At 43.9% G+C, this 12,586-nt stretch overlaps 1 pseudogene; it reads left to right on the forward strand.

Annotated features, from left to right (window-relative positions):
- Positions 1–2,790: 2,790 nt before the first annotated feature.
- Positions 2,791–12,586, forward strand: part of LOC131246563 (peroxisomal ATPase PEX6-like) — a 140,848-nt pseudogene continuing 131,052 nt past the window's right edge.

Genomic DNA, 12,586 nt, shown 5'->3' on the forward strand with positions numbered 1-12,586 from the left:
ATTAAATGGGTCACACCTAAATATAAGTGGTGATAATGTTTTCCACCATTAAAATTCCTAAGACCCACCATAACATATATTTCCCATCCAACCTATTCATAAACTAATATAGTGATAGATGAAGTGGAAGCACATATCGACTTAATAGGAAACTACTATGGCCCCTTAGAAATCTTGAGCGGTGGACGTCATTGTCCACTTTGCTTTAAATGGTGGGGTCCACTTGAACTTTAGATCGACTCATTTTTGTACTCAAGCCTTAAAATGAGCTTTTCAAAATGGTTGAATGGTTGGAATGCAACACATGCATCATGGTGGGGTCCCACCGTCTAGTGGAGTGGATGGTGTGGACGAAGCACATACACCATGGTGGGTTACACCGTCCAATGTTGTGGACGGTGTGAATAAAACACAAACATCATTGGTGGGTCCCACGTGGGGCCACCATAACGTTTATTTGTCATTCAACTGTTGATAAGGTTACACAGACCTGGATGAAAAGGAAAAACAAATTTCATATTAATCCAAAACTTATGTGACCCAGGAAGGGTTCTAATGGTAGACGTTCATCATCTCTGTTTCCAATAGTGTGGACCACCTGAGTCCCACACATGGCTGATTTTGGGAGGGCCCACTGTCCCAAAGGGGCCCATCAAAATGCACGGAGTGGATTTTCTCACACATCAGGTGGGGCCCACAGTTGGGACCCATGGTCCCTGCCCATCCATCCACGGTGTACAGCGCAGAGGACGTTGTGTCGTCCTTGCAGCAGCAACAGCGTCAGCTGCTATTTGCTTATTTATTTATTTTGTTGAAAAACATATTTTGTGTGGTTTTTCGTACGTGGGGCCCGCATTAGCAGAATCCACTCTAGCCATTACATTTCATGGCTCAAGACCGACCAAACAAGCCTAATATTCAGCAGGTTTCGGCGTGTAGAAAATTTAAAGTGAATTTAAACGGTGAAAATCACTGTTTTCAAAGGTATGGCCCTCCTGATAATCGGATTGGTTTCATTTTTTGGCTCAACGCTTAGAATGAGCTGGAGAATGGGATTGATGGCATGGATTAAATCCATACATCAAGGTGGGGCCTACATGAGCGGCCCACCCAAAAACTTAGAAACCAAGCTAATTTTTTTATTCTTTTCTTTTGCAAGGCACGTCCAGACGTTGACGCTGGAGTGCATCCCACTGTCTGTTCATGCTTGACTTGGACCCATGTCCAGTGTGAATGGGTTTTCAAGGTGGGTCCCACATGGACGTGGTCCACTTGGTTTGGAACAATCCGATATTTGTGTTTTCCCATCACCTTTAAGGTTGGGCCCACATGTTTTGGACGATGTATATCCTGGACGGTGTATATCCAACACGTCCATCAAGTGGGTCCCATGAAGATGGACAACATGGATGAATTGCATACATCAAGGGGCCAACAACAAGAAAAAAAGAGGGAGAAAGAGAGAGATCAAGTGATGGAGGGACCCCGACACTATGGGCCCTCCCTTCCATGATTTATAACATACATCAAGTGGGTCCCATTACTATGGGCCCACCGATCAAAATCAACGGTGGAGATCCTTTCTCCACTGAAATGCAAGGTCAGATGACCCTATTTATGCAAGGAAAAAATATCATGATGAGGTCCATGGAAAATGGTCCCATCATGGAATGATCATGAGAATCAAGGTGAGCCATCGGCCACATTTAGGGTCCACAGTGAGATCCATACCATCAATCGGTAGGCCTCACTTAACCCATCATAAAAGCATGAAATCTAGGTTATAGAAGCACCCACCGTTCGATCTTCTTGGTCTGATGGAACGCTGATCTCCTTGTGCTTCTCTTTGATGGAAGATGATGAGGAATGAATGGCTAAGATGAAAGATCTTGGAAGAGGAAGTGGGCCACATACATCACACTTTTCTCTCACTTGGGAAAACCATGTACATCCACCACTTTGCTTGGAATTTGTGTTTTGAGAAATGAGAGAGAGAGAGAGAGAGGGTTGTAAGGAGAGAGTAGAGGTGATAGATGGGAGTGATGGATGTGAGGTGATGTGTACTTGACAAGTATGGGTGTGTAAGAGAGAGGGTGAGAAAGAGTTGACTTTGGGATTGCTTGACTTGAGGAGAAAGAAAGCATTGATTGATTGATTGATGGGATATGATGTAGAGATTCTCTTGGGATTGTAAATGCATGGTATTTTTCCTCGAACTGAACGCGGGCCCACATCTTCTGACCTGGGTATCGGATCGGTATGCAAGACACAACGTTGGAACCGCGGCGACGGTGTGGTCGCAATGATACAAGTCTCAGATTAAGCCAACTCAAATCTACAGGATATGACTTAAGGTCGCTTACAAACGTCAATTATAGGTCGCAGGTTATCGAAATTTGCCGAGAAGGATCGCGAGAGTCGACGGAATAGTACGGACTATGATACGGGTCTTACAGCTCTCCCCACCTAATAAAAATTTCGTCCTCGAAATTTATACTACCATCGCACTAAGCATAACTCATAAGGGAATATGGAACATAACATCATATATAATCAAAACACAACATATCATCATAATTAAACACCTAAGAGATGGGGATAACGCCCATGAATTTCAAGCCCTAACTCTCAAGACGCATCATTCATGAGCAATCTAGCAAGACGGTGTAGGGGACAAGTCACACGAATCGTCAACGACTGCTCTTGATGACTGAGGGTCCTGCTGGGTAGCATAAAATCTTCCCTGGGCCTGCTGGGGAGGTACATGTCCCCTTTGAGGTCTCTGCCGCTATGGAGGAGATCCCGGGGATCGTGCCGCGGTCACTTGCTAATGTGGTGACTGCCGCAGAGGATGATGCGGTGCTTTCGGCTACTGCTGCTGAGGATGAGGACACTCATGCACATGATGTCCTGTCCTACCGCATCCAAAGCAGGTACTTGTGAACGGTCCTGAAGGTGGTGTTGGGGGTGCCACTGGTGCTCGGAATGCTGGGCGGGTCGTGCGTCATTGCTGTGGATGATGCTGCTGCTGCTATGAGTTATTGGAGGGCTCCTTCCTCTTCTGATCTCCCTTCTGGTCATGGGCACTCTGCAAATTGGCCCAATCTGACTCATAGATTTGGGCCCTCTCCACAATTTGCTCAAATATCGGAAGCATGTGTCCGATCACATGGCTCCTGAGGGCAGGACATAAACCATTCTTAAAACGACAGACCTTCCACCCTTCATCATCAACAAGATACATCGCGAACCTCGACAGCAACCTCTAAATGTCAGAAGCATGTGTCCGATCAAATGACTCCTGAGGGCAGGACACAAACCGTTCTCAAAACGGCGGGCCTTCCGCCCCTCATCATCAACAAGGTAGGTCGCGAATCTCGATAGTGCGACAAAACGTGCCTCATACTGGGACACCGTCATGTCTCCCTGGACCAGAGTCTCAAACTCTAATGCGCGCTTCTGGCGCACATGCTCGAGAAAGAACTTGCGGTCAAATTGGTCTACAAAGTCCTCCCAAGTCCACTCGAAATCGGCCGCTATAGATTGGGCTATAAATGCCCACCAATGCTGAGCCTCAACCTGGAGAAGGAATACAGCTAAGGGGACTTGCTGCTGGGTCGTACATCTCATGGTGTCAAATATCTTCTCCACCTCGGAGCACCATATCTCCGCTGTAGTAGGGTCAGGCTCGCCTCGGAAACGCGGAGGATCGTGCTGTCGGAAGTCCTTGAGAATGGCGCTCGCACGCTCCTACTCAGCCTCAGCTGGTGTCACAGTGAGACACCTGCTCTGCCCCTAAAGAATAGCGGTCATCACCTGTAGCATCTGTTGCACCTGAGTGGCACTCACAGGTATGGTCGGATCTGTACCAGTCTCAGGTAAAGGAGTGGAATCCTCAGGCTGGAAGCAGGAATATCCGGTGGTGGAGCGGGAGTCGCAGGTGGTAAAGCGGGAGTCACAAGTGGTGGAGCGGGCTTCGATTGGGTCGCTCTTCTAGGCATAATGTCCTACAGGAAGGAACAAGGGCCTATCGGCCTTGAGAATTCTCGAAGGCTTAAATGTTAAGGGTCTATGTTGAAAAATCGATAAGTTATTCGGACTCAAAACCTATTCATTATAAGTTTATAGTAGATATGTGATGTGATCCTCGAGTCCATTACTTTGATACCAACTTCTATCATGCCCCAAACTCGGAGAACGGGCTCACAGAATTTCCGATCGCGGAATCCGGCACCGACAGCCTCCGTAATGCCCCATTCTCGGATCCCGACACTCACATGCCAAATTCCGATCCTGGGATCCTACAAGGAGAATTTTCAGTATGAATTTTTTTTATATAATGGAGCATAACCAAGTCACAAAACAACATCACCACATATCCATTATATCAAAAACTTTAAGTACAATGTGGAAAGGGAAATACAAGATGATCAAATGGCTCTAAAATAAACTGATGCGCGCTCCTACCTCAGCACTACTGTGATCCAACGACACCTGCACGCAACGGTCGTGCATAAGTTTACAAAAGCTTAGAGGGTGGTGTAAGTGTGTGCGCAAGGCAAGTGCCAAGTATATAATATCAGAGTAAAGCGGGTAAGTTCATGAATGCTACCAACTGTACCAAAGCTATGTGATGCAAGGCATGAATGTTATCGGCCATACCAAGGCCATGCGATGCGAGGGCTATGTAGCCAAATGTCATATGCGAAATGTAAAGCAAGCATGCCAGTCCTCATCAAGTACACATATTAGTATAGTTCCTCTCTGGGATATCACCGGGGTCTAGTATACTCCACACTGACTGCCACCTCCCTAGCTGCACAGCCCAGCGAGTGGAAGAGACCTCACTATCCACCTGACCAGTAGTCTACCAATACCTACTCGGCTTGTCGATAGCGGACTCATTTGTGAGCTGGTCAAACTCAGCCTAGCCTATAGCCCCCTCACTCGGGCGAATAAGGCCACACCCCTTCCAATCGACCATGACAAAGTGGGAGATGCGGCCTACTGATATTCGACACTCGGACGCTCGTGTATCCACTCAGTTTAGACGTTGGAGCAGCTCCTGGTACCAAAAAGATTCTGAAATTTTTACCTAAGGACATCCTAAGTACCCACAGTGCTAGAACCAAACATTTTCAATATCCGATACGGCCATCCACGATGTACCGTAGAGCCACGACCCTGATGTCGCTAGGGCATACAATGATCAAGTCACACATATGCGAGATGCATGAGTCACACCATCAAATCATGCAGCAATCCCGCGCGTACCGCACGCTCATGTGGGGCACTCCGTCTCATAAGGAGTCCCGTAAATGTCTCAGCCCAACGGCTTATGCTATGATCAAACATTCCTCATATCAAGCATACATATGATGCGTATGGGTATGAATCATGGAATTATACTAAGCATGTTATAAAGTAATGAACTATCCTTACAATATAGATGGGCTTAGACGGCCTACACACAACAAGGACGGGCCTATCAATGGGCCCTAGGGAGAGTTATAATGCGGACATTTAACCAACATTATTCTTACAATGTGGACGTCAAACCAACATTGCTCCCAAGGCATGGCCCGCCATAAAACATCATTACACAAACCATGGGAATCACACATTGCAATGGACCCTAAGGACATCCCGTTGGGCCTCGACCCATGGGCCTTAGATACATCAAATGGGCCGCATCACATGGGCCTTATATTGATCAAGTGGGCCGCACCAATGGGCCTTATGTACATTGCAATGGGCCATAACCCATGGGCCTTGAATACATCACAATGGACCTTATAAATATCAAGGTGGGCCTCAACAACGGGCCACAAATACATCAAGATGGGCCTAATCACATGGGCCTCATGTATATATCAAATGTGCTATAACAATGGGCCTTTCCATCTACACCACTCATCTATATGCTAAAGATTATCTTAGAACACACAAAAAAAGGATTAGCCATATCGAAAGATTATCTGGACCGCACTTCAGATATTAGTGGTGATAGATGAAGTGGAAACAAATATCAACTTAATAGAAAACTACTATGGCCCCTTTAGAAATTTTGAACGGTGGACGTCATTGTCCACTACTTTAAATGGTGGGGTCCACTTGAACTTTAGATCTAACTTATTTTTGTACTCAAGCCTTAAAATGAGCTTTCCAAAATGGCTGGACGGTTTGGATGCAACACATGCATCATGGTGGGTCCCATAGATGGATGACATGGATGAAACAAGTGGGACCCATGGAACTTGGTGATGCCACTACAGCCGCTACAACTGGAGTGAGGTACATTAGCCGTCCCACTCCCATGTGTGGGATAGTGTGGGATACAATAAAGAGTGGGAGGAAGAGAGGGACACATTTGTTTTCCATCCAATCTGTTGGTAAGGTCGCACAGACCTGGATGAAAAGGAAAAACAATTTTCATATTAATCCAAAACTTATGTGACCCAGGAAAGGTTCTAATGGTTGATGTTCATCATCACTGTTTCCTATAGTGTGGACCACCTGAGTCCCACACATGGCTGATTTTGGGAGGGCCCACTGTCCCAAAGGGGCCCATCAAAATGCACGGAGTGGATTTTCTCACACATCAGGTGGGGCCCACAGTTGGGACCCATGGTCCCTGCCCATCCATCCACGGTGTACAGCGCAGAGGACGTTGTGTCGTCCTTGCAGCAGCAACAGCGTCAGCTGCTATTTGCTTATTTATTTATTTTGTTGAAAAACATATTTTGTGTGGTTTTTCGTACGTGGGGCCCGCATTAGCAGAATCCACTCTAGCCATTACATTTCATGGCTCAAGACCGACCAAACAAGCCTAATATTCAGCAGGTTTCGGCGTGTAGAAAATTTAAAGTGAATTTAAACGGTGAAAATCACTGTTTTCAAAGGTATGGCCCTCCTGATAATCGGATTGGTTTCATTTTTTGGCTCAACGCTTAGAATGAGCTGGAGAATGGGATTGATGGCATGGATTAAATCCATACATCAAGGTGGGGCCTACATGAGCGGCCCACCCAAAAACTTAGAAACCAAGCTAATTTTTTTATTCTTTTCTTTTGCAAGGCACGTCCAGACGTTGACGCTGGAGTGCATCCCACTGTCTGTTCATGCTTGACTTGGACCCATGTCCAGTGTGAATGGGTTTTCAAGGTGGGTCCCACATGGACGTGGTCCACTTGGTTTGGAACAATCCGATATTTGTGTTTTCCCATCACCTTTAAGGTTGGGCCCACATGTTTTGGACGATGTATATCCTGGACGGTGTATATCCAACACGTCCATCAAGTGGGTCCCATGAAGATGGACAACATGGATGAATTGCATACATCAAGGGGCCAACAACAAGAAAAAAAGAGGGAGAAAGAGAGAGATCAAGTGATGGAGGGACCCCGACACTATGGGCCCTCCCTTCCATGATTTATAACATACATCAAGTGGGTCCCATTACTATGGGCCCACCGATCAAAATCAACGGTGGAGATCCTTTCTCCACTGAAATGCAAGGTCAGATGACCCTATTTATGCAAGGAAAAAATATCATGATGAGGTCCATGGAAAATGGTCCCATCATGGAATGATCATGAGAATCAAGGTGAGCCATTGGCTACACCTAGGGTCCAAAGTGAGATCCATACCATCAATCAGTAGGTCTCACTTGGCCTATCATAAAAATATGAAAATCTAGACTATAAAAGCACCCATCGTTCGATCTTCTTGGTCCGTTGGAAAGCCGATCTCCTTGTGCTTCTCTTTGATGGAAGATGATGGGAATGAATGGCTAAGATGAAAGATCTTGGAAGAGGAAGTGGGCCACATACATCACACTTTTCTCTCACTTGGGAAAGCCATGTACATCCACCACTTTGCTTGGAATTTGTGTTTTGAGAAATGAGAGAGAGAGAGAGAGAGGGTTGTAAGGAGAGAGTGATGGTTGATGGATGTGACGTGATGTTGTACTTGACATGTATGGGTGTGAAAGAGAGAGGGTGAGAAAGAGTTGACTTGGTGGTTGCTTGACTTGGAGAGAAAGAAAGCATTGATTGATTGATTGATGGGACATTTGGTAGAGATTCTCTTGGGATTGCAAACGCGTAGTGTTTTTTCCTCAAACTGAACGCGGGCCCACATCTCTTGGCCAGGGTATCGGATCGGTGTGCAAGATGTGACGTCGGAACCGCGGCGATGATGCGATTGGAATGGTACAAGTCTCGGATTAAGATGACTTAAATCTATGGGATATGACTTAGGGTCGTGCATAAATATTGATTTTAGGTCACGGATTGCCGGACTTTGACGGGAAGGATCGCAGGAGTTGATGGAACAGTACGGACTAAGATACGGGCCTTACATCACACAATGGCCTAATATACATCACCATGGGCCTCTCTTAAGGGCCTAATACATATCATAATAGCCCTCACTTATGGGCTTGTAACATCTCAAAAAAATCCATACAAAGACCTAAGTACCACCTTAGGCAAAAATCCCTAAAGACCATATACTGTGGAAATTAGATGAAAATTAATTAAGTACTAAACTAAATTAATTGGTGAACTTGCTTGAACCACTATCTATACTAACTGCAAGACCTAAAACCATTAAAATTGCTAGCTCAACATTACTTAAAAACCTCAGGAAAATCCAAAACCCAGTTGCTCTCGTGAGCACATTGAAACTCTATATTGGACTTAGACCGCACATCGAAAGTCTGATTACCGTGAAATTATAAGGTTATGACCACCTTATTGGGCTTGACAACCATCACATGAATCAAGCCTAAATAGTATCCAGAAACGCACAACTTGAGCATAGAGCGAAGTGTGTGAGAAACACGAATTCTTTAGAAAATGAACTCAAACTTAAGTGAATTAGACCATTCCTTTGTGAGTAAAATTGAGGACTTCAGACCGTCGGTTTCTGACCCAACTACACCCATAGATCAGAGAAATTTCCCTGCACCTATTGGTATACTTATGGCCCTAATTGAGTGACAACGACCATTGATCTGATACGGGTCCTCCACGGTCGATCCATTGATCAGATCATACCAAAATCATAACTTGGCCTAGATCCATTGTCAGGGAACTTACTCCGTAACATAGATAGGTAATGGACCTCCAGATGAGCCCCATTAGTCAGTAATAGTCGCCCTTTGACTATAACCTAAGTATACCATGGCCCTAAGGCCATTTACACTACTTTTGAACCTATATAAGGCCCTTAAATCACCCCATTCCTATCCCATGCGAATTTCCTCTAACCCTAGGAGAGAGAAGAGAGAAAGGAAGAGAAAAGAGTGAGAAGTGAAGGGAGATCCTTGGAGTGTGTTGTAATGATTCTTTCCTGCTACTCCACACGTTGAATCGTCTTTACATCTAGCTACACAAGCCATTCCAACTTCGATTTGGGTAAGAAATCCTAACCCTAATCTTATTTTAGGAATCTAAATAGAGGAATCTATGAAATGGCTAACTTATTTCATTACTTAGGTGTTTGTTGTTTTATATACGGGGACGTAGAATTCGAACCAAGTTCAAAACGAGAAATCCGATGGAAGGCGCAAACTATAAACGTTTAGGTTATGGTTTTCAAATCAATGTCAGCAATGATTTATGTCTGACTTGATTGTTGCCATATGATCTTAGTTACGATGTATTTGATAAGCTATACATGTGTGTGAACTATGTGAATATAAAATGCATTTCATGTGTTTGTTGAAATGTTTGAATGAAGGTGAAATTATGATTTATGCTTGTCATTACTATTAATCTAGAATACATGTTTTTTGTATGTATGACAACTCCTTTATGAAAGGATTTGCCATAATATATGCTATAACTAATTTAGTTTATGTATATAGTATTATATAGTCTATGTGTTTGATAAAATGTCTGAATGAAAAATTGATTGATGAATCGCTTTTAATAAGGGCGTTGAGATAGGATTCTCAACCACCCTATCCATATTTATAGTTTCCTTCATGTAATGTAAATTGCTACCATGTGATTTATGGATGAAATGTATATGTATAATAACTTGTTCAATGTGTTTGATAAAATGCTCAAATGGAAATTATGTTTGAATTATTCATTAAATGTTGTTATGATTAACATATGTGACTACCTATTGCATCTGAGTATGATTGAGACTACTACGCAGTCCAGGCAATCGGTAATGGTTCTAAATTGAGTGATCGAACTAGTTTCACCACATTAGATACGTTCGATGAATCCGAGCCATACGACGACAGTGGTTAGGCCACGCAGAGTGCTTACACGCTCTATGTTTATCAATTCAATGTGCGCTCGTACCAATCACACTTGTTGAATAACCAGATTGGCTTATTGTGTGTTTACCATGTATGGACACTACTGATTGAATCTAAGGTACCACTTACTATTGTAATGCCCGTTTAACCATGGTATCAAGATCCGTTAAGACTCATGAGCCGAGCATGGTGGTGTATGGGATACCGTGGTCGAGCTGTCAACCTACACTGGGGTAACTAGCCTCCCCGTAGTGACCAGTGAGCAACCCAAACTCGTGAGCTGAATATGGTGGTGTATAGGACATCGTATTCGAGCTATCGGCCTATGTTTAGGTGACGAGCCTCCCGTAGTGACCTTGAGTATAAATTAGGCCTATGCTGAGGTAACGTGCCTCCCTCTAGTGACCTCGAGCGTAAACTCGTGAGCTTACCTATCCACTGTTTTCATCAGGGGTGATGCCCTACAACTTGCCTATCGTATGTGATTAACTAGGATTAATGACCTTAAATGGATCCTTGCTTGGGTAAATGATATAAAGGGAGGTACCTTAGCTTCTCAAATTTGCAGTATGAATAAGCCTAATAAATTACTTGGCTAACACGACCATGCACCACATTGCATGTGCTTTGGCGAGGAAGCGCGCTTTTAGAGAGTTTGCCATGTGCGATCTTTAGATGAAGTCGCTGAGGGAGTGTAAGCGAGGGCATGCATCATTAAATTGATAACATGTTAACTTTTGCCTTATAGTACCACTGAGTTGATCACTCACTCTCACTCTTAGACGGTGTTTTAAAACACCAACTAGACTTTGATTTAGATGTAGGTTGTGATGAGGCTTACATGATGGAGCCAGACTTTTTGACAAGGAGTTCTCCTACGTTTAACACTCAGGCAGGTCTGTGTAGACCTAGAGCTACGTCATCGGGATTACATGGATATTGGATTAGTGGAACATTCACGTTTTTCATGTTGTATATTTTGAAACAAATTATGTGTATATATTCAGCCTGGTAGCATGTCCATACTCTGGAGGTTATGAAACACGTATATATTTTATATATTTAGTTCAGCCTTCTGTTTGCTTATTTACTTTAACTCTAGAGTATGATATGATGATTTAGTGAAATCCCACTCATGTTTAATGCATTAATATGGACAACATTTAAACATCATTATCTTTATTGCATAAGTGATGCATTGGAACTTGGGAGTTGAGCTTTGCTCGACCTCTGATTTTCGAGGCGTTATAGGGATACATATGCATCACATTGGGCCTCGCTCAAATGGGTCGCAGTACATCATATTGGGCCTTCGCAAATACAATAAGTTGGGCCTCTGACACAGGCCTAATACACATCACAAAGGGCCACATCCCATGGGCCTCAAATCCATCACAATGGGCCTTGACCCATGGGCCCCAAATATATCACAATGGGCCTTAACCCATGGGCTCCAAATACATCACAATGGGCTTCTCAAATACAACAAGTGGGTCGCATTACTTAGGCCGCACCATCTACACTGTTCATCCATTTTTAGAAATCATTTTAGAGCATTACCCAAAAATATGAATCATATCAAAAGATCATCTGGACCATACCATAACTAGCAGTGGAGGTAATGATTTCCACAAATTAAAACCCAAGGGGCCCACCATAATGTTTATTTTCCATCCAATCTGTTCATAAGGTCATAAAGGCCTGATTTAAAGGGAAAACAAATTACTTATTGATCCAGAACTTCCATGACCCCAAAACGGTTTCAATGGTGGACGTTCAACCCTTCATTGATTTCGTAGTGTGGTCCACTTGACAGATGGATAGCGTAGATTACATATACATCATGGTACGCCCCACATAGTCTGAACTGCTTGGATCATGCAATACATCATCACGTGGTCCCACTTTGACGGTGAGGATTTACAATTGGATATAACACACACCCTGTGTCCAGACCACTGAACTTGCTGACATAACAGCAGCAGCCATGTAGTTAGGTGGTCCCCACCATCTAAATGGACGGTTGGGATATGCAACACATATATCATAGTAGGCCCCACCGTCCAGGACATCTGGATGGTAGGGATAAATCACGCCCATCTAGTGGGTACCACGTGTGGCCCACCAGAGAGACATATATGATATAAATTTATATATACATACATATATATATATATATATATATATATATTATTTTAATACATGCGATGGTTTCAAATGGCCAGACCTGGTCGTCCAATAGACGGACGATCTAGATATAGAACAATTGCCTAAGGTGGGTCCCACCGTCCAAGGCCTGGACAA

This window comes from Magnolia sinica, chromosome 1, assembly GCF_029962835.1.
Source record: "Magnolia sinica isolate HGM2019 chromosome 1, MsV1, whole genome shotgun sequence".
Taxonomy (NCBI): Eukaryota; Viridiplantae; Streptophyta; class Magnoliopsida; order Magnoliales; family Magnoliaceae; genus Magnolia; species Magnolia sinica.